We start from the raw sequence: 18,387 nt of genomic DNA on the forward strand, positions 1-18,387 counted from the left end.
AGACATCAATATAAACTTAATATACAGACATACGGTTATATATAGATTTATAGACATGTGACTATACAAACATATTCCTCACTCTGTCAGTTGAGAAGGTCTAGAAGCATTGACACGCCAATAACAACAACCCCTCTTAGTGCCTAGATCCAGGGTTCCAATACCATTCTCCAATAAAAGTAACCTGAGATCCTTAAGGAAATGGCTACCTGGGACAGAAAATATATAAGATGGTCCTGGAGCATCTTGTAGTGACACTATACTGTAGTACAGAAAGTGTTTAAAAATCAAAACCTTACAGTGACAAGTGGTATGACAAAGAGATATAGAAGCCAACTAAAGAGCTCCCAAAGGCCAAATCCTTGAAAAATTTCAGCATTAAAATTAAATAGTATTGGATTATAATCCAAAGTAAAAATAGAATGCATGAGTCCATGCTAATACAAATAAATAATTAAAGAAATTAAAAAAATGAAGAGAAACACTCTCCCATAGGGAATACTGTATATATATATTACGTAGTTTTTATATATAGTGATTATATATTACATATAAATATAAAAATATATAGTAACATATTTTATACTATATTATTACATATTTATTTAAAACACTTTTTGATATTCCACACTCAAAGAGGAGGTATACAACTCCCATTTTTAGGAAAGGACTGTGCATAGTGACTGCTTCCAAAGAGTACAACAAAAACAATTCTAACTAAAGAAATTCCACAAAATACCAATATTTCTTAAAACTGTTAGGGTCATCAAAAATAAAGTCTGAGGGGAGCCTGGATGGCTCAGTCGGTTAAGCGTCCGACTTCACTTTGACTCAGGTCATGATCGCGCTGTTTCTAAGTTTGAGCCCTGCATCGGGCTCTGTGCTGACAGCTCAGAGCCTGGAGCCTGCTTCAGATTCTGTGTCTCCCTCTCTCTCTCTGCCCCTCCCCAGCTTGTGCTCTGTCTCTCTCTGTCTCTCAAAAATGAATAAATGTAAAAAAAAAATTTAAAAAGTGCATAAAAAATAAAAATTTAAAGAAAAAAAAGTCTGAGAGGGGTGCCTGGGTGGCTCAATTGGTTGAGCTTCCCACTTTGGCTCAGGTCCTGATCTCACAGTTCATGAGTTTGAGCCCATGTCAGGCTCTGTGCTGACAGCTCAGATCCTGGAGGCTGCTTCAAATTCTGTTTCCCTCTCTCTCTGCCCCTCTCCTGCTTGCACTCTGTCTCTCTTTCTCTCTCAAAAATAAACAAACATTAAATAAATAAATAAATAAATAAATAAATAAATAAATAAAGCTTGAGAAGCTATCACAGCCAAGAGGAGCCTATGGAGACATGGCAATTAAATGTAATGTAGTATCCCAGACAGGACACTGGATCAGAAAAGAACATTAGGGGAAAAGTGAGGAAATCTGAATAAAGTATGAAATTTGGGTAATAATAATGTATCATTATTGATTAATTAATTATGATAAATGTACTATAGTAATATAAAATCTGAAATAGGGAAAAATGTGCTTAGGGTTGTATGGGAATTCTCTGTACTATCTTTGCAATAATTCTGTAAATCTAAAACTGTTCTAAAGTAAAAGCTTCTTGCACCTGGCTCACTCAGTTGGTAAACCATGAGATTCTTGATTTCAAGATCAAGAGAGGAGAGTTTGAGCCCCACATTTGGTGTAAATATTACTTAAAAGTAAAATCTTAAAAAAGCAAATAAAATGTATTAAATATGCATTTATATTATTACATCTTAAAATAATATTTTAAGGGGGTTAACTTATATGTAAGCATGTTGTGGTTGACATTTATTGTCACTTTAGCCCATGTATCATCATTGTTTCCTAGAATAAGACAAAAGAATATTTATAATACTTTAAATGAAAACAAACTATCCCCACAATAGCACTATAATATAAGTAGCATTATTATACCCCTTTTATAGAGACTAACATAGATAGTAAGTGGTATATATGAGTAAGACCCAAATCCAGGTACCTCTGACTCTAAATTGTGTATTTTAAACTATCCTATCATACCTCTTCCCCAAACCATACACATGTGGTTAAAAGAATGGAAAAAAAAAAGGAAAGAAAGAAAGAAAGAAAGAAAGAAAGAAAGAAAGAAAAGAAAAGAAAAAAAGAAAAGAAAAGAAAAACTATCAAAGACATGTATTCAAAGAGAGTAATTTCTTCCTTGATGAATATATGCATAATATTTTACATGCCAAAAATTGATAGTATCTATTACGTTGTGTCACATTTGAGCATAATATTTATGAAGTTCAATAGCCTTTACTTACTCTTTTCAAGATTAAGAAATAAGTTTGCACTTCTTTTTTACAAAGAAATAATTTGTTTATTATATTCGAATGAAATTGTTCACTGTTTTTTGTATATACTTTATAATGCATAGATTGGTAGAAATAATTTTTAAATTAAACATTTTTTAAAAATATGTATTATATAGAAGCTCAAGAATAATCTTTAATATTATTTTACTGATTTTACTGATATAAAGAGCTATTTAGCTTTTAGCTAATATTTGGAGTAGATATGGCTAGATATTTAATATTTTTTCCCTGAACTGTATAGAATACAGTGTACCTTGTATTTTATGTTTTCTAAATTTCTGTACTTATTTAAATAAAATGCTACCAAGCCAAGTAAAACATTAGTTTGGTAAAGCTGAGTTCCAGCAAATGAACAAGAACCAGTTCTACAAATGAAAGGGGTCTGGTAAGATTCTAAGCCTTATTTTTCTCTTTATACAACTACTAATTAGGGGCAGAGGCTGTAAAACAAAACCTAAAACTGTTCAGTAGAGAAATTTAATTAAGATTTCAACTTTATTCTTCTAAGAATAAATATGCTCAAAATACCTTATTTGATTCTTAATAAGCATGAAAAATCTGACTGACCCATTAACCCAGACTGACCCACTTTACAAATACAGTTGCAAATTTCAAATTTCTCCTGCTGACTTTATTATACTATGTTAAAATAAATGTTAAAATAAAATAAAATAAAATAAAATAAAATGTAATCTCTCTTTTTAGATTAGAATCCATGTGAAGACACATCTATTAAACTTGCTGGAACTCAAAATCTGCACTAATGTAATAACCAGAAACGACAATGAAAATCCCTTTCTGAACTGTGGTGGTCATTCTCTAAATGGCCCCAGTTGTGTTCAAAATAACCTAATCAAATAACTGGGGACCAACTACTTCCTCTTTCTTTCAGAAAACAATTTGACCCAAGGTTAAATGAGGTTTTAATATGCTGTCATCCACAGAGAGAGGCTAAGATAATTTCTCTTTCAGTTATCAACAGTTCTAATCTCTCTATATTTCTCTAGAGTCATTGCCATGCCCCTAAAAAATACGAAAAATAATTTGTAAATGGATCAAACTTTCAAAACTATTTCACAATTATTAACTATCAGGACCAATGGGATAGTAGGAAAAATCAGTACAAATAACAAGCACCGATGATCCACAGGGTCTCAGGGTCTTTCTAAGGCACGTATAAGTACAAATTCTATGTGGCTATTTTTATCTGAGCTGTTACCTTCAAATATTTTTAACAAGGCCCAAACCTATTTTAGTGTCCCTATTAATTGTTTGTATAATGTTGAAAAGAAATATTTATTGTCATCTGTCAAATGAAGGCATTGAAACAACGTAAATCCAGCTTTGTGTTTAAAGTTACATAGATCTACATCATTCCTTATTCTTCGCCAAAACAGAATTTGTCATAATGGCAGAGAAGCAATATGATATTGCATGGTACATCGAGTAACAAGGGTTGGTCTGGGTAATGACAGAATTTGACTCCAGCCATGGCTTTTTTACCTGTGCTTGCTAATTACTTAATCTCTGTGTTCCTCAGTATACTTATATTTAAAATAAAGGTACTGTGCTAAATGACTTCTAAAATGTCCAATAGGGGGGCGCCTGGGTGGCGCAGTCGGTTGGGCGTCCGACTTCAGCCAGGTCACGATCTCGCGGTCCGTGAGTTCGAGCCCCACGTCGGGCTCTGGGCTGATGGCTCAGAGCCTGGAGCCTGTTTCCAATTCTGTGTCTCCCTCTCTCTCTGCCCCTCACCCGTTCATGCTCTGTCTCTCTCTGTCCCAAAAATAAATAAACGTTGAAAAAAAAATTAAAAAAAAATAAAATGTCCAATAGGGTCACCTTGGTGGTTCAGGTCACGATCTCACAGTTTGTTAGTTCAAACCCTGCATTCTGGCTCACTGCTGTTAGTGCAGAGCCTGCTTGGGATCCTCTGTTGCTCTCTATGACCCTCCCCCGCGTGTGCATTCATTCTCTCTCTCTCTCTCTCTCTCTCTCTCTGTCTCTGTCTCTCAAAAATGAATAAACAAACAGGGTGCCTGTTTGTTAAGCTCAGTCGGTTAAGCTTCTGACTTTGGACCAGGTCATGATCTTTTTGTGAGTTCAAGCCCCGTGGTCTCCATGCTGACAGCGCAGAGCCTGGAACCGGCCCCCTCTTTCTGCCCCTCTCCTGCTCACACTCTGTCTCTTTCTCCCTCAAAAATAAACATTATTTTTTAAATGAATAAACATTAAAACTTTCTATACCAGTGGGTTTTAAAAAAAAAAATAAAAAAAAAAGTAAATGTCCAATAGTTCTGGAGTTTTCAATGGAGTAGAAAGATCATAGTAAATGTAACTCCTAAGTAGGCTAAAAGAATTCCTAAAAAAAAGTCATCAAAGGCAAGATAAGAAAAAATGCTGTACTTCTTTTGTTAATATTATAAGGAAAAAAATCAATAAATAGAAAAGAATAAATCAGCAAATTTCAAAAACTTGAAATTTTTACTAATAAGGCAGTTTTTCTAGGATAGTGTATATTTAGTTAAGAAAATTCTTGTTTACAGGTGCCTGGATGCCTCAGTCAGTTGTGTCCAACTTGGCTCAGGTCATGCTCTCATGGTTCACGAGTTCGAGCCCCATATGGGGCTCTGTGCTGACAGCTGGGAGCCTGGAACCTGCTTCAGATTCTGTGTCTCCCTCTCTCTCTCTGGCCCTCCTCCCTCTCTCTCTGGACCTCAAGCTTGGTCTCTCTCTCTCTCTCTCTCTCTCTCTCTCTCTCTCTCTCTCTCAATAAATAAAAACATTAAAAAATTTTTTAAGAAAATTCTTGTTTCTCTAGTCTAAACTATAAGTTCCTAGAGGATAGGTACATTTTCTCTTCTTTTCGTTTTTATCATTCAAGTCAACTTCATGGTATAAGGTTGTCATCAGTCTGTTTCTCACCATTTACTCTGAAATATTGGCACAAGCACAAAGCCACCATGTCATTCTCCCCTGAAACCTAAAAAAGTGTAACAAGTTCCCTGCTTGATAACTCCTGTTGAATGTCTAATAGGCATTTTGAATCTAATATGCCCCAATTGCAAACCTTGCTTGCCAACTTCATTAGTTTTTTGTTGCTATGTAACAAATCACAATAAACTTAGTTACTTAAAACAACACCCATTTGGGGCTCCTGAGTTGCTCAGTTGGTTAAGCATCTGACTCTTGATTCTGGCTCAAGTCATGATTCCAGGGTTGTGAGATTGATCCCAGGGCAGGGCTCCATGCTGAGTGTGAAGCCTGCTTGAAATTCAATCTCTCTCTCCCCCCCTGCCAGCCCTTCTTCCCTACCTGCATGACTCTCTCTCTAAAGTAAATAAAAAAAATAAAATTAAAATAAAATAAAATAACAATACCCATTTACACACAGTTTCTATAGGCTAGAAGCTTAAACTTCTCAGGAGTAGCTGAATTCTCTGTTCAGGATCATGTAGGGCCAAAATCAAGGTGTTAGCTGGAGCTATGGTCTCACATAAATCTTGGGGTACCCATCCAAGCTCATTTATATTGTTGACAGATTCAGTTCCTTGTAGATGTATTATTACTGAGGTCCCTATTTTCTTGGTGACTATCATCCAGGAACAACTATCAGCTAGTTGTTCAGCCTAGAGGCTCCCTCAGGTCTTTGCTATGAGATCTTTTCCTCTCTCAGTTATCTCAGTTTGCTGCTTCTTTGAGGTCAGCAGAAAAGCATCTCTCTGACATTTCACTTTCCTTTAAAGGGCTCACCTGGTTAAGTTAGGCCCACATGCAATAATATCCCTTTTATTAATGGAATATGAACTGATTTGTAACTTAGTTATGGGAGGGATATTCTATCATATTTATGATCCCTGCTCACTCTCAAGGAAAAGAGTTTACACAAGACATGTATACAAGAAAGCAGGGATCTTGGGAGCCATCTTAGTATTCTGCTCACCATACCAACTTACATCCAAACTTCTCTTATGCAGGTCTTCTTCCAATGACTAAACTGTTCTAGCCAAAAGTCTAAGAGTCTTATTTAATCCTTCTTTCCCTAACAACCTATAATCAAGATATCATGAAATTCTGTGAGCTCTACCTCCAACGCATATGTTTGACTCCTTCTCTCCATTAATTTCCTCTATAATCTTTTCTCCATGAAAAGTGGAATGACTTTTAAATTTTACTTTTTAAATTTTTAAAATTTTATTTATTTTTAAACATTTTTTAAACTTTATTTTTTATTTTTTTTAATGTTTACTTATTTTTGATAGAGAGAGACAGACAGATCAAGTGGATGAGGGGCAGAGAAAGAGGGAGACACAGAATCCAAGGCAGGCTCCAGGCTCTGAGATGTTCGCATAGAGCCTGATGTGGGGCTCGAACTCACGAACTGTGAGATCATGACCTGAGCCGAAGTTGGACACCTAACTGACTGAGTCACTCAGGAGCCCCTATTTTTTAAATTAAAAAAAAAATTTTAATGTTTATTTAGTTTTGAGAGAGAGGGACAGAGTGTGAGTGGGGAAGAGACAGACAGAGACAGAAACACAGAATCTGTAGCAGGTTCCAGGCTCCCAGCTGTCAGCACAGAGCCTGACACCGGGGCTCATTGTCATGAAGCCTGAGACCATGACCTGAGCTGAAGTCAGTCACTCAACCAACTGGGCCACCCAGGAGCCCTGGAATGACTTTTATTAAAAAATACTCCTCCTCTCTCTGTGCTGATGTTGCCTTCAAGCCCTCTCCCAGCCTGATCCTTCTCCAGAAGAGTGGATCTTAACTCTCCTATTGTGTCCTCCTAACCTTTAACCCCCTCCTCCATTTTGTGGGCTAAATTACCTATATTTTATAGAGAAAACTCTAAATTTATAGAGATGAAAGGCCCAGGATGGGCCTGTGTCTGTGTATAAACTGTGCAGACTGTGAAGGAAAAAAAAAATTAATCACACCATGTTATCCTTCTTTGACTTCATTTCCCATTTTGACTAAAAGTGAGAATCCTAAACAAGGCCTACTAGGCCCTATGTGAAGGCTTGTTTGATGGGATTCTATTTAACATTTAAATGACTGACTAATGGAGAGAGCCTTGTGACCATCACAGGAAAGAATATGTCTGGCAGAGAAGGTGGTTAATCCAGAAATCCTGAGGCAGAGATAAACTTGACATGTTTGAGGAACTGAAAGAAGGGTAGTAGGACAGACCACTTGCAGTGGGAAGGAAGTAAGGTAACCATAGTTTCTGACTCTTCTAGGAAAAATAAGTGTCAGGAAAGATAATATGTAACTTGTACCAATGTAATTTAACATTGGTTTCCTCTGTCCGTGTTTAAATTTTTTTTTCAACTTTTTTTTTTATTTATATTTGGGACAGAGAGAGACAGAGCATGAACGGGGGAGGGGCAGAGAGAGAGGGAGACACAGAATTGGAAACAGGCTCCAGGCTCTGAGCCATCAGCCCAAAGCCTGACGCGGGGCTCAAACTCACCAACCGCGAGATCGTGACCTGGCTGAAGTCGGATGCTTAACCGACTGTGCCACCCAGGCGCCCCCCTCTGTCCGTGTTTAAACTGCTGGTTACACGGGGGTGCTTTGTGGGTTCTTTGGAAATCTTTGATCACTGCGGTCTTACACCAATATCTCCCTTGATGAGAGTAAATACATTCCCATTGGGTGGTTGATTTTGATACCTCTCTCCTTATTATCTTTTTCTCTTACAGTAGTTCCCTTTTAGACAAGACTCTTAGAGTGAGTCTAAGGCAGCTCCAAGGCTCTTTATAAATGTCCCACATCTGGAGCAGAGGAAACATGCAATCCTAATACACTCTTGGTAGGAATGGAGTTACTTCCTACCTGCATCCTTTAATATGTTGCCTCAAGCTGCTTAAACCAGATTTTGTTGTTTAGATTTCTTGTGTCTCTGTCCCAAGTTGCAAAGGGCATTTATGCAGTTCTACTTGTATTCTATTCTTCTTAATGCCCTTCTCACTTGACTTGAAGTAAGCGAGAAGCAATCCACTACCATTCATGAGAGACTAACACTCTTACAATTATTTTCAATTTCCTACTTTCCGCTTAATTACTGATTTTAACTTATATAAACACTGACCTTTCCAAAGCTGATTTTTAATGATGTGCTTTGTAATTCTAACATGGGTTGTTCTGTAGTTCTCTTTAGATGCTGGCAATAGGAATATACTTAACAGAACATACACTGGTACTATTATGCTGGGGTGTAGCTCCTGGCTTTATTATTCACCATAAATGTGACCCTGGTTAAGTTACTTAAACTTTCTGTGCCTTAATTCCTTCATCTGAAAAATACAGAAAATAATAGCATAAATCTCACAGGGTTATTAAGAAAATTAAAGTAACTATATACACAGGCTTATATACAGTCATATACATATCCAGCTATGTAAACACATTTACACACAAATATACACACAGCTGAGCATGTATATGCTTGTGTGTGTATATATATATATATATATATACACACACATATATATTTATATACACATAGATACATATATATACATATATATACACATAGATACATATATATACATATATATACACATAGATACATATATATTTTTGTATATATTATTTATCAGCATATACTTGTATATATTTTATACCAGTATTTATGTACAAGTATATATATGTATTTATTTTCACTAATAAATATTAGACGTGCTTATCACCTATTATTTTATTGTCAATCTTTGTAGGCCTTAAAATTGAGACAAAAAATCTCATTTTGAGATTCTGTCAAAAAACAGGAAGAAATAAAATGATAAATTTTCATGATAAATCACAAGTAAAGGATGTGTGTCTACTACACACATTGTTTCAAAGTGTTTCACAGTGTTGCAAAAATGTCTGAAATACATATGAACATAAACATTCAAATTTATTTATTTTTTATTTTTATTTTTTTTTTTTTACATTTATTTTTGAGAAACAGAGTGAGACAAAGTGTGAGTGGGGGAGGAGCAGAGAGAGAAGGAGACACAGAATCTGAAGCAGGCTCCAGGCTCTGAGCAAGCGGCAGCACAGAGCCTGATGCGGGGCTCGAGCCCACAAACTGTGAGATCATGACCTGAGCCGAAGTCAGATGCTCAACCGACTGAGCCACCCAGGTGCTCCAAACATTCAAATTTAAAAAAAAAAAAACACTAAAAAACCAAAAAATCTTTCCTTTAACAAAATAGTTTGAGTTCATAAAATGCCCTAAGAGAGTGGCCATTATTATTTTTAACAATATAATACTATATATGTATTGCACTTAAGTGTTCAAAATGTATTGATTACATTATCACATTTGATTTATATTAGCTCATTTGAAGCAAAAGCCATTTTACGTAGCATTATTACATTTTTATTTATTCTTACATGAAAAAAACTGAAATTAAGAAACATTGTGATGTAAGGTGACCCAGTAAATAAAGGTAATAGAGCTAAATAGAAAACAATGCTCCAGCAAGTCCTTGTTTATACTGCCGGACAATGCTCCCTATCCAAGTACAGGAGTAATTTACCCACTATTTGTGATTGCGCAGTATTTTGTGCATTATTTGTAAGATATATAATTAGTATACTGAAGATAAGACTTATAGAATAAATTAAAGTAACAATTCTGTTTTATCTTCAATACTTCCTTAAAATTTATTCAATGTGGGAAATCTTCCCCGCCCTTGGATGTAAAATTGGCTAGGTCTCATTACTTTCCAGCTTACTCTTAGGTAGTAAGCAGTCCTATGATCCCTTAAGACCCAAAACATTGTCTCACTTCAAAAATCATAATATATACAATCCAGATTATTAATCAATGTTTCAATAGCTATTCAAACTGAGACTTCTCCTTCCCAAGGCCAAGGTCTATAGTGGGCTGCCTCAAAATAATTAGAATGCTTGATTGTCCTTTGCTCTTTTTCCTCATATGCCTTCCTCCTTCCTCACTAGCTAGCAGCTTTTTCAGATTCTTCCAGGGTCAAATAAAGCAGGAAATATAGAACAAATGTTTTTTCCTTGGCTGATTGTGCCATATTCTCTGTGCTTGATATGTAGTTAAAGCCCTAATTTCTGATGGGATGATTGCATGGATACTTTGGAGGTTTCCATAGCTGTGGTGTTTCATTCTCCTGGCTGAATACTCTTTATCCAGTCTCTAATTTCCCTGGAGACTCCCTCCCACAATCTCACACTATTGGAGTCCTTTCAACAATCCAGGCTGGTCCTCTTCAGCAGCCCTTAAATGGCTTCGACCCAGCTCTTTTTCCTAAGGGCCCATGTCTGGTCCATTCACATATCCTTTGTCATAGCAGGTTCTAGGAGAATATGCTAGTCTCAAAGCAATAGCAATAATCTCCTGCCTCTACACCAAGCAGCTAGTCAGCCTTTTTTCATCCTCTAGATAGATGAGGTGAGCATCTGCCTCCAGGCTTGGGGCACCACTAGATAGCTGGACGTTCTAATGTGAGTTCAAATAAGGTTGTAGGACAATAAGGATAAATGAAGCAATGAAAAATAAAAGCAGTGAACTTAGATGTCCTTCTTTGAATTTTGTTCTTTATAATAAGTACAGAGGGTCTGACTTCTAATCCTTAAAATTCAAGTGTGCAAAAGTACTAACTTTATTTTTCTATACATAAACAATTTCTATTCTGTGCCCCCCTCCCCCCTGTTTTGCTGGGTAGTAAAAATAATCTTGGTCAATTTAGAGTAATCTTAATCATTTTAGTTACTTACCTTTGTACCTACAAACCCTTCACTGAGGTTATATCTAAGTTGCAAAGCTCTTAGTATCACATAATTAGAAAGTTTTATATGGTTCTTAATGGTCACTTCACACTAATTTCCATCATGGGGTACTTCTTTTTCTCTTCTATATTTTCTGTCATTTGCCCTTGTATATGACAGCTGCATCTTCCTCTTCCTCAAAATAACCCCTCCTACCATCTGTTGGTTCCTTGCTCCCTCCCTGTGCTGCTCTCAACTTAATGGAAAAACATACTTTTGCTCTCTAGTCTATATTAAAGGAGCAAGAGATTCTAAGAGGCTATCTTAGAGCTGTGTCTTGAATACCCCATCCATCTGTACTCTTTTGTTCCTCTCCATGCAAGGGGGAGAGTGTATAGATGAAGGTAGAGGAAGAGTAGGGTAGATACAAAGTATACAGCTTGACAGGTCTCTAAACTCCACTTGAGAAATATCAGGTCCCTTAGAATCCCAAATTTTTGAGATTGATCTATTGTTAATTCCCATTAACCCAATAGTTGGGGAAACAAGGTACATAGACTCTCTTATCAAGTGATCCACCAATATCAAAATGCTCTTTATCCTCTGCTTCTTGTCCTCTTCTCCAACAAAAAATTTTTCTTGGTGGGTTGGGAAAACTAGTTTTGATTGGTATAGTTAGTTTATTTTTGCACCTTGGCTTTTTTCTCCTATTATTTGCTTTGTGTGTGTGTTTTAAAAATTCCTTTTTATTTTTGCATTTGAAAGTCAAACACCAATACTTTCATTTTATTGTTGTTATTCTATTGTTTCATCCCTTTTCTAGGATATAAGCTCAGAACACCCTGGTTGCTGCTAGAATTGGGGCCAGGGTTGAGAGGGGAGCGTAGGGTGGGGGAGAATACACCATATAATAACCAAAATATCAGGAAAAATGTTTCAAAATATTATATTGTTACATAATGACCAGGTTAATTGGGTTTATTAGAAAAGAACTATATAATTTAGAGTGACAATTTCATAAAATGTTCTATTATTTATTCTTAAGTAAAAATCAATTATTTTCTGAGTCTTAAGTAATTATGTCTAAAATAAGTCTTCTGTTAAATACTGGGTTCATTATCAATCTTGAGGCAGTTATTAAGGATTATTAAAACAAATACAAATGGAAAAATTCAGTTTCTTGCATAAAGGAGTGCCTAATAAAATGTATTTTATTAATGATAAATATCACAATCTGAACTTTTATTATTTTCTCACCCATGTAACTGAATACTAAAATCCTCAGTTTGGGGCGCCTGGGTGGCTCAGTCAGTTAAGCGTTGGACTTCAGCTCGGGTCATGATCCCATGGTTCATGGGTTCCAGCCCCATGTTGTGCTCTGTGCTGACAGCTCAGAGCCTGGAGCCTGCTTCTGATGGTGTCTCCTCTCTCTGCCCCTTGCACACTTGCACTCTCTCTCTCTCTCACAAATAAATAAACATTAAAAAAAGATTTTTTTTAACCCTCAGTTTGTCTCACGCAATCACTGAAAGGTCTAGTCAAATAAGTTTCCATAAAACCTATGAAATACATCTGATATTAATTGTACTTGTTAAGTGTGGTGATCAATATGTCCAAATTCTTTCAAATTGGATGTTGTATATACTTTCATATGGGATTCCAAAATTATCTGAACATTTCTGAATTTTTAAATTATTCAATTATAATATAATTAGGCCTAATTGAAAACCATTTTGGAAAGGATACAAGGTAAAATTATTACATATATATGTAATTATATATATATTTCTGTAACTCTATGTAATATTTTTACCCTGCATGTTTTCCAAAATCACACAGACGCCCCAGCAATTTAATCTTTTTTTAAAATAAATTCTAATGTTAGTTCCTAATTAAGGAAAAACTTGAATACTGCTCTTCCTTAACACATGCTACAAAATAAAACCCCATTTCAGTGATTCTGTAGTCTGCTCTTAAGAAAATCTAGAATAAGTGTTGCAATGTGAGTCAAAGACAGAACACTGAAATTGATTCATATTTCACAGAGATCTGCAAAACTGTGGATCTAGATTGCAGCTCTTAGCCACTAGCCAGCTTTGCCTGCATTTCCATGATAGGCTCTGTCTTCACTTTTTAAAATACTAACAGGCTTCTTGTGGGTGGGATCAAATGACTGCCCCTCTCCCTTCACCTGTGAAATTTCAGAGCCTATTTGAAAAGGGCCATTGTTTCCCAGGAATGCCAGGCCTAGTCCAGGAAAGAAAGTCTTCATTTCAACAGGAATTTGGAGCCTGCCTGAGAAGGCCAGCCAGTTTACTTGGTGAAAACCAGCAATTCATTCAAGTTCTGAACAGTTACTATCCTGGCCTTACTCTCTTACTCTTAACTCCTAAGCTTTATGACAAATGTGGGTTTTTCCCCCTAAATTATAGGTGTGTGTGTGTGTGTGTGTGTGTGTGTGCGTGTGTGTGTGACAGCAGAAAGAAATAAGTGTGTACGCAGTGTAGCATGCGCATAGGCAGTGAGCTGATGAAGGAAACCTCTCTCATCAGTGAGCTGCAGCCATGAGTATGAGACATAGGTTCCTCTGTTCCAATTTCTGCCCCTACAGTTACAGCACTTGACTACATTAATGTGACTAAGCTCATATGTTTAACAAGCATTTTGAAATAGGTTCCCAATAAAATATATTTGCACAAGAATACAAAACAAAGATATAATACTTGCATTCAAGACCTGGACAGAAAGCTCCTGTCTGAAGCATATCAAAAATAATTTCTAAAGTAAAATTAGGACCAGAAGCCAAAATAATACATTGTTTTAAAACAAACAAACAAACAAACAACAACAAAAACAAAACATCTCGTACAGAGATACAGAGTCACATCTTTCTTATTACAGTCTACAGGGGTTGACTATGAATTTACTACCTAAAATTCCTACTGTTTAGAGTTCTCTGACATTTTCTACAAAATGACTTGGACATTTTCCAAGATTTGTTCATTCTACTAATCAGATATTTAAGTTCACAGAATCCTTATTAAGAAAATCTACAGCTGCCCCTCAATAATTTCAAAACATCACCCAAGCATTCAAATAGACTAAAATGTAAAAAAAAATTAAAAACAATAATAATGTCAATGAACTTGAAAGCAAAACACTCACCCTTATGTGTGTTTATTAGCAGAGAAGGAAGTAGTGATGCCAATACAGCCTCAGGATAGGATTTTGGAAATATTTTTTCAAGGCGAGGGCAAGCAGTGTTAAATATGATTAACTTCTTCATTCACAACCTTCATTATGGAAAGCTTTTTATTTTATTTTTACTTTATGATTCTTGACACAACCCAGGTTTAATCTCTCATTTAACAATAAAGTACCATTAGTTTGTGATAAATTACCATGTAATTATTTCCAAAAAGAATGTTCTAATATTAGAAAACAGAGTTAAACAAAGGCTAATCAAGTCAAACAATGACATTTTTTTCTTTGCTTCTCCTTCGTCAGATGTTTCCTGTGATCTTGTGAAAAACCTGATGTTGTAACATTATTAGTCACTGGACTTTAGGAAAGATGGGGCACAAAAGGAAGCTTGTCCTTTTGAGACCTGGTTTTGAATCGGTTACAGACGACAGAAAAATACTCTTTTGTGGCTGCTAAAGTTCAGGAATGAATTCTGGCAGTCTTACCCAATTCCCTAAAGCAGAGTCCACATTACCAACATCTAATTGGCAGGCTTCGCGTGTAACTCCCACTAGGGGCCAGGGTAATGAATGGATTTAGCGAAGGTGTCCTGAGTCATCTGTAGAGTGGCTGGTCTGGACACTGAGGCTCTTCCTTATAAACTCCCCAGACATGTCACTCAAGGAAAAGAGAGAGGCCTAGGAGTTTGTATAACAGTGACAGACTCGGCAGTTTTATTGAATTGTATTCCTAAAATGCTTATTTTCTTTATTTGATCTAGAAAACCAAAGGAAATCTTAGGAAAGAAAACATTCTTGTTGGATCACTTCATTCCTATATTTCCATTCCAAAATCTTTTATATTTGACTTGAATATGACTATAGTTGAATGTGACTTCCCCTAGGCCTATGACAGGTTATTTTTTAGGTAGTCAGGGAAGAAATTTGGCCCATTTTTGCCTAGAAAGCAAAAGATTAAGGGTGACCCAAAAGCTAGATTCCTACTCTAACAAGGTGAGGTTCTAAGAATAACATTATGTAATTTCTTTTTTAGTCCTTAGGCTTGCTCTATGAGGATTTACTTTCATGCATTAAGTAACTTTTATTACTATATTATTTGTTTACTCCCTCTAGTTCTATATATATCAATAGCATTAAATATTTAATATTAATTCATTTTTATCTTAAGTCTTTAAATCATTTATGCCAAATTCTATCTGAAATATTTTTATATCTGCCTCTTTAGCAAAGTTCCAACAGTCTCCCAAATCTGGCAATCAAGACTAAATACTGACTACACTTCAGTGGTAATACTACTGTCTAGTTGAAATTAGAGAAGTAGGGAGAGTTGAGAACAAAAACAAAATGGCAGTCATGCCAAAAATAACGACTGAATGTTGAAGAAAGCACTCTCACTTTCTATCAACAGACTTATGAAGAAGTAATATTATTTATTTTCTTAGCAAACATTTTCAACATTGATTCCTCTTGAACTAATTCATAAGGCATTGTAATCTAATAGTTGCAGAGAATTATGTCATGAGATCATTTTCATCCTTTGTTATGTTAAGTCCCTTCTCTTTCTTGAAATTACCAATGAACATATACACTACATATACTACATTTTTTTAAATGACTAAAAAGATAAAGAGAAGTTTCAATAACAAAATCCACATTGCAAAGTTAGGTGCTTTGAACTTTCTCATCACCTTACCAGGGTTTCCGCATGGGCAGCCTAAAAGACAACTCAGCAACTGAATGGAACTGCAAACAATGGCTCCTTCACAAGTGGGTCTTTAATTGATTACGGCTGTGTTTATGGAAGCAGAAGAGAATTTACACAAGATGACAGATTCCCTTCATTTTAAGGGGGTTTTACTGGCATTCGCGTGGTAAGGGTGGTTTCTCTATTGACTAGTCCTGCTCTTTCCCCACATATACCCACCTGATAACTACCCATATGAATGAACATTAAAAATGATTACTTTATACCACTTTTTATTAGAAATATCTCCTCAGGTTTTTGTTTTTAATAAAGTAAAATTTACACTTTATAAGATATAGCTTGTGTTTAGAGAATCCAAACAAGGTCCTGCTTTCATCTATCTTTTTGCTGTATATTCTTATAAATATTATACAAAATATTAGACAAAATAAACAACAGAAAATTCTTAAAACTAAATTTAAGGGGTCTTTCTTCTTTCAATTTGTTTAAGAAACTGCAGAGATGGGAAATTTTAAATCATATGATGTGACTCTCTCACCCAAGTAGTAAGATTTACTTTCATCATTTAATTATCTAAAAATTTCTGATTTAAATTTTTGTTACATTTTTATAATGTCTTTATGCAAGGGAGTACTATGGTCTTTCTAGTAATTTGGGGCACACACAATTTCAGATTTAGCTATATTAACCTCTAATTCCAATATGCTTTTCATTTGTCTGTTAATAGTGACCTCTACAGGTCTACTATAACAACAACATAGTATCTGTAGGTAGCTGCTCTGAGTCAAAGGTTTATCCAATGAAGAACAGTGGTATAATTGTAATATTAAGTTTAAAATATTAGACGCACTGTGCCAGTTTATATTTTAAATCTTTAAACCCCACACAAATCAATGGGTTCCATAAATATCTGTGTATTCCAATTTAAAAACAAAGTGATATCTGACAAGGTCTTAGCTGATTTATTCAAAAAGATTAATAAATTTTGATAACTCCAAAGAAGAAAAACCTAAAATGTATGTTAATGGCAATATTTTTGTTATGTAAAATTAAGGAAAAAAACATTATATTATGGGTATGACTTCTTTTTCTAAAAAACGTGTGAACATGAGTTGATATAAAAGAATAAATCTGTCTTACCTTAGAGCATTAACAGCATATTCTTCCTCATTCACCATGGACTTCTTTCCAAGCTAAAAGCACAAATGAGTACTTGTAAAACTTTCTTATTTTTAATAGATTGTATACATTTATTTTATTAACACAGTATTAATTCATTGACTTTAAATAACAATATACTTGGGTAAATCCATAAAAGATAAAATTTCATTGTTTGCAGTATTAAATTTTGTAATTATATACAAGTAAACTGGGAAATATTTCAATATTGATTAAGTTACAGTTACCATTATGGGTATTCAAGGTAAAACTTTCTGACTCAAGTCAGCCAAAAAAATTAATCAATCCAATGACTAGTTTTCAATCCAACTTCTTAGTTTTAGTTATTTTCCTCTATTTAAACTAGACATTCTAGGGGCGCCTGGGTGGCGCAGTCGGTTAAGCATCCGACTTCAGCCAGGTCACGATCTCGCGGTCCGTGAGTTCGAGCCCCGCGTCAGGCTCTGGGCTGACGCTGACGGCTCAGAGCCTGGAGCCTGTTTCCGATTCTGTGTCTCCCTCTCTCTCTGCCCCTCCCCCGTTCGTGCTCTGTCTCTCTCTGTCCCAAAAATAAATAAACGTTGAAAAAAAAAATTAAACTAGACATTCTAATGAACACTTGAAAAGTATAAATTAATATATTGTAATTTTCTGACTCCAACCTCTTACCTTTCCATTTATTCACTTATCTTTTACTTCACTGAGTGCTCAAGATTATTGATATATCTTTATTTTCCCCTTGCTATGGCCTAATACTTCAAACACTTTCTTGTCAACATCTTACACTCCTTGGCACTTTTCCATTACATGCCAGTAGGCTAACATAATCCTAACTTCAATGATACCTTTCTGTCTGATTTACGTAGGCCTATTCTCAGAGGAGCTTGGCAATTATAGAATATGTTTGAGCTATAATGTCCCCAGTAACAAACCTGCAGGTGGCAGTAGTGCAGGGAGACCCTCCCCCAGGGGATCAGTGAAGGACCAAACCCTTGGATCCCTAAAATTTGGAGTTATAGAGCCTAGCCACAGACTTAACATAAAGCACAGGAGTGCTGTGCTGCCCGGCAGGCAGACAGTTCAGACTCAGGCAGGGTGAAGGCAGGGTGAGGCCAGGGACACACGGAAAAGTGAAAGTCTGCTCTTCCGTGAAGGCTTCCTGAAGGGTGGTGGGCATGAGCTCCCCACTCAGGGGTCAAGCAAGCAGGGAAATGCCATTTTCACCCTGTCCAT

General features: G+C 35.8%; 1 long non-coding RNA gene across 2 annotated transcripts in view; it reads right to left on the minus strand.

The window, feature by feature from the left end:
• Nucleotides 1-14,975: 14,975 nt before the first annotated feature.
• Nucleotides 14,976-18,387, minus strand: part of LOC109502505 — a 66,367-nt gene continuing 62,955 nt past the window's right edge. For both annotated transcript variants that reach the window (XR_002161125.3, XR_006584606.1), the window contains 2 exons: nt 17,137-17,189; nt 14,976-16,080 (listed from right to left, as the gene is read on the minus strand). This is a non-coding gene — a long non-coding RNA (uncharacterized LOC109502505). The remainder of the gene's footprint in view (nt 16,081-17,136; nt 17,190-18,387) is intronic.

The sequence above is a fragment of the Felis catus genome, chromosome C1 (assembly GCF_018350175.1).
Source record: "Felis catus isolate Fca126 chromosome C1, F.catus_Fca126_mat1.0, whole genome shotgun sequence".
Taxonomy (NCBI): Eukaryota; Metazoa; Chordata; class Mammalia; order Carnivora; family Felidae; genus Felis; species Felis catus.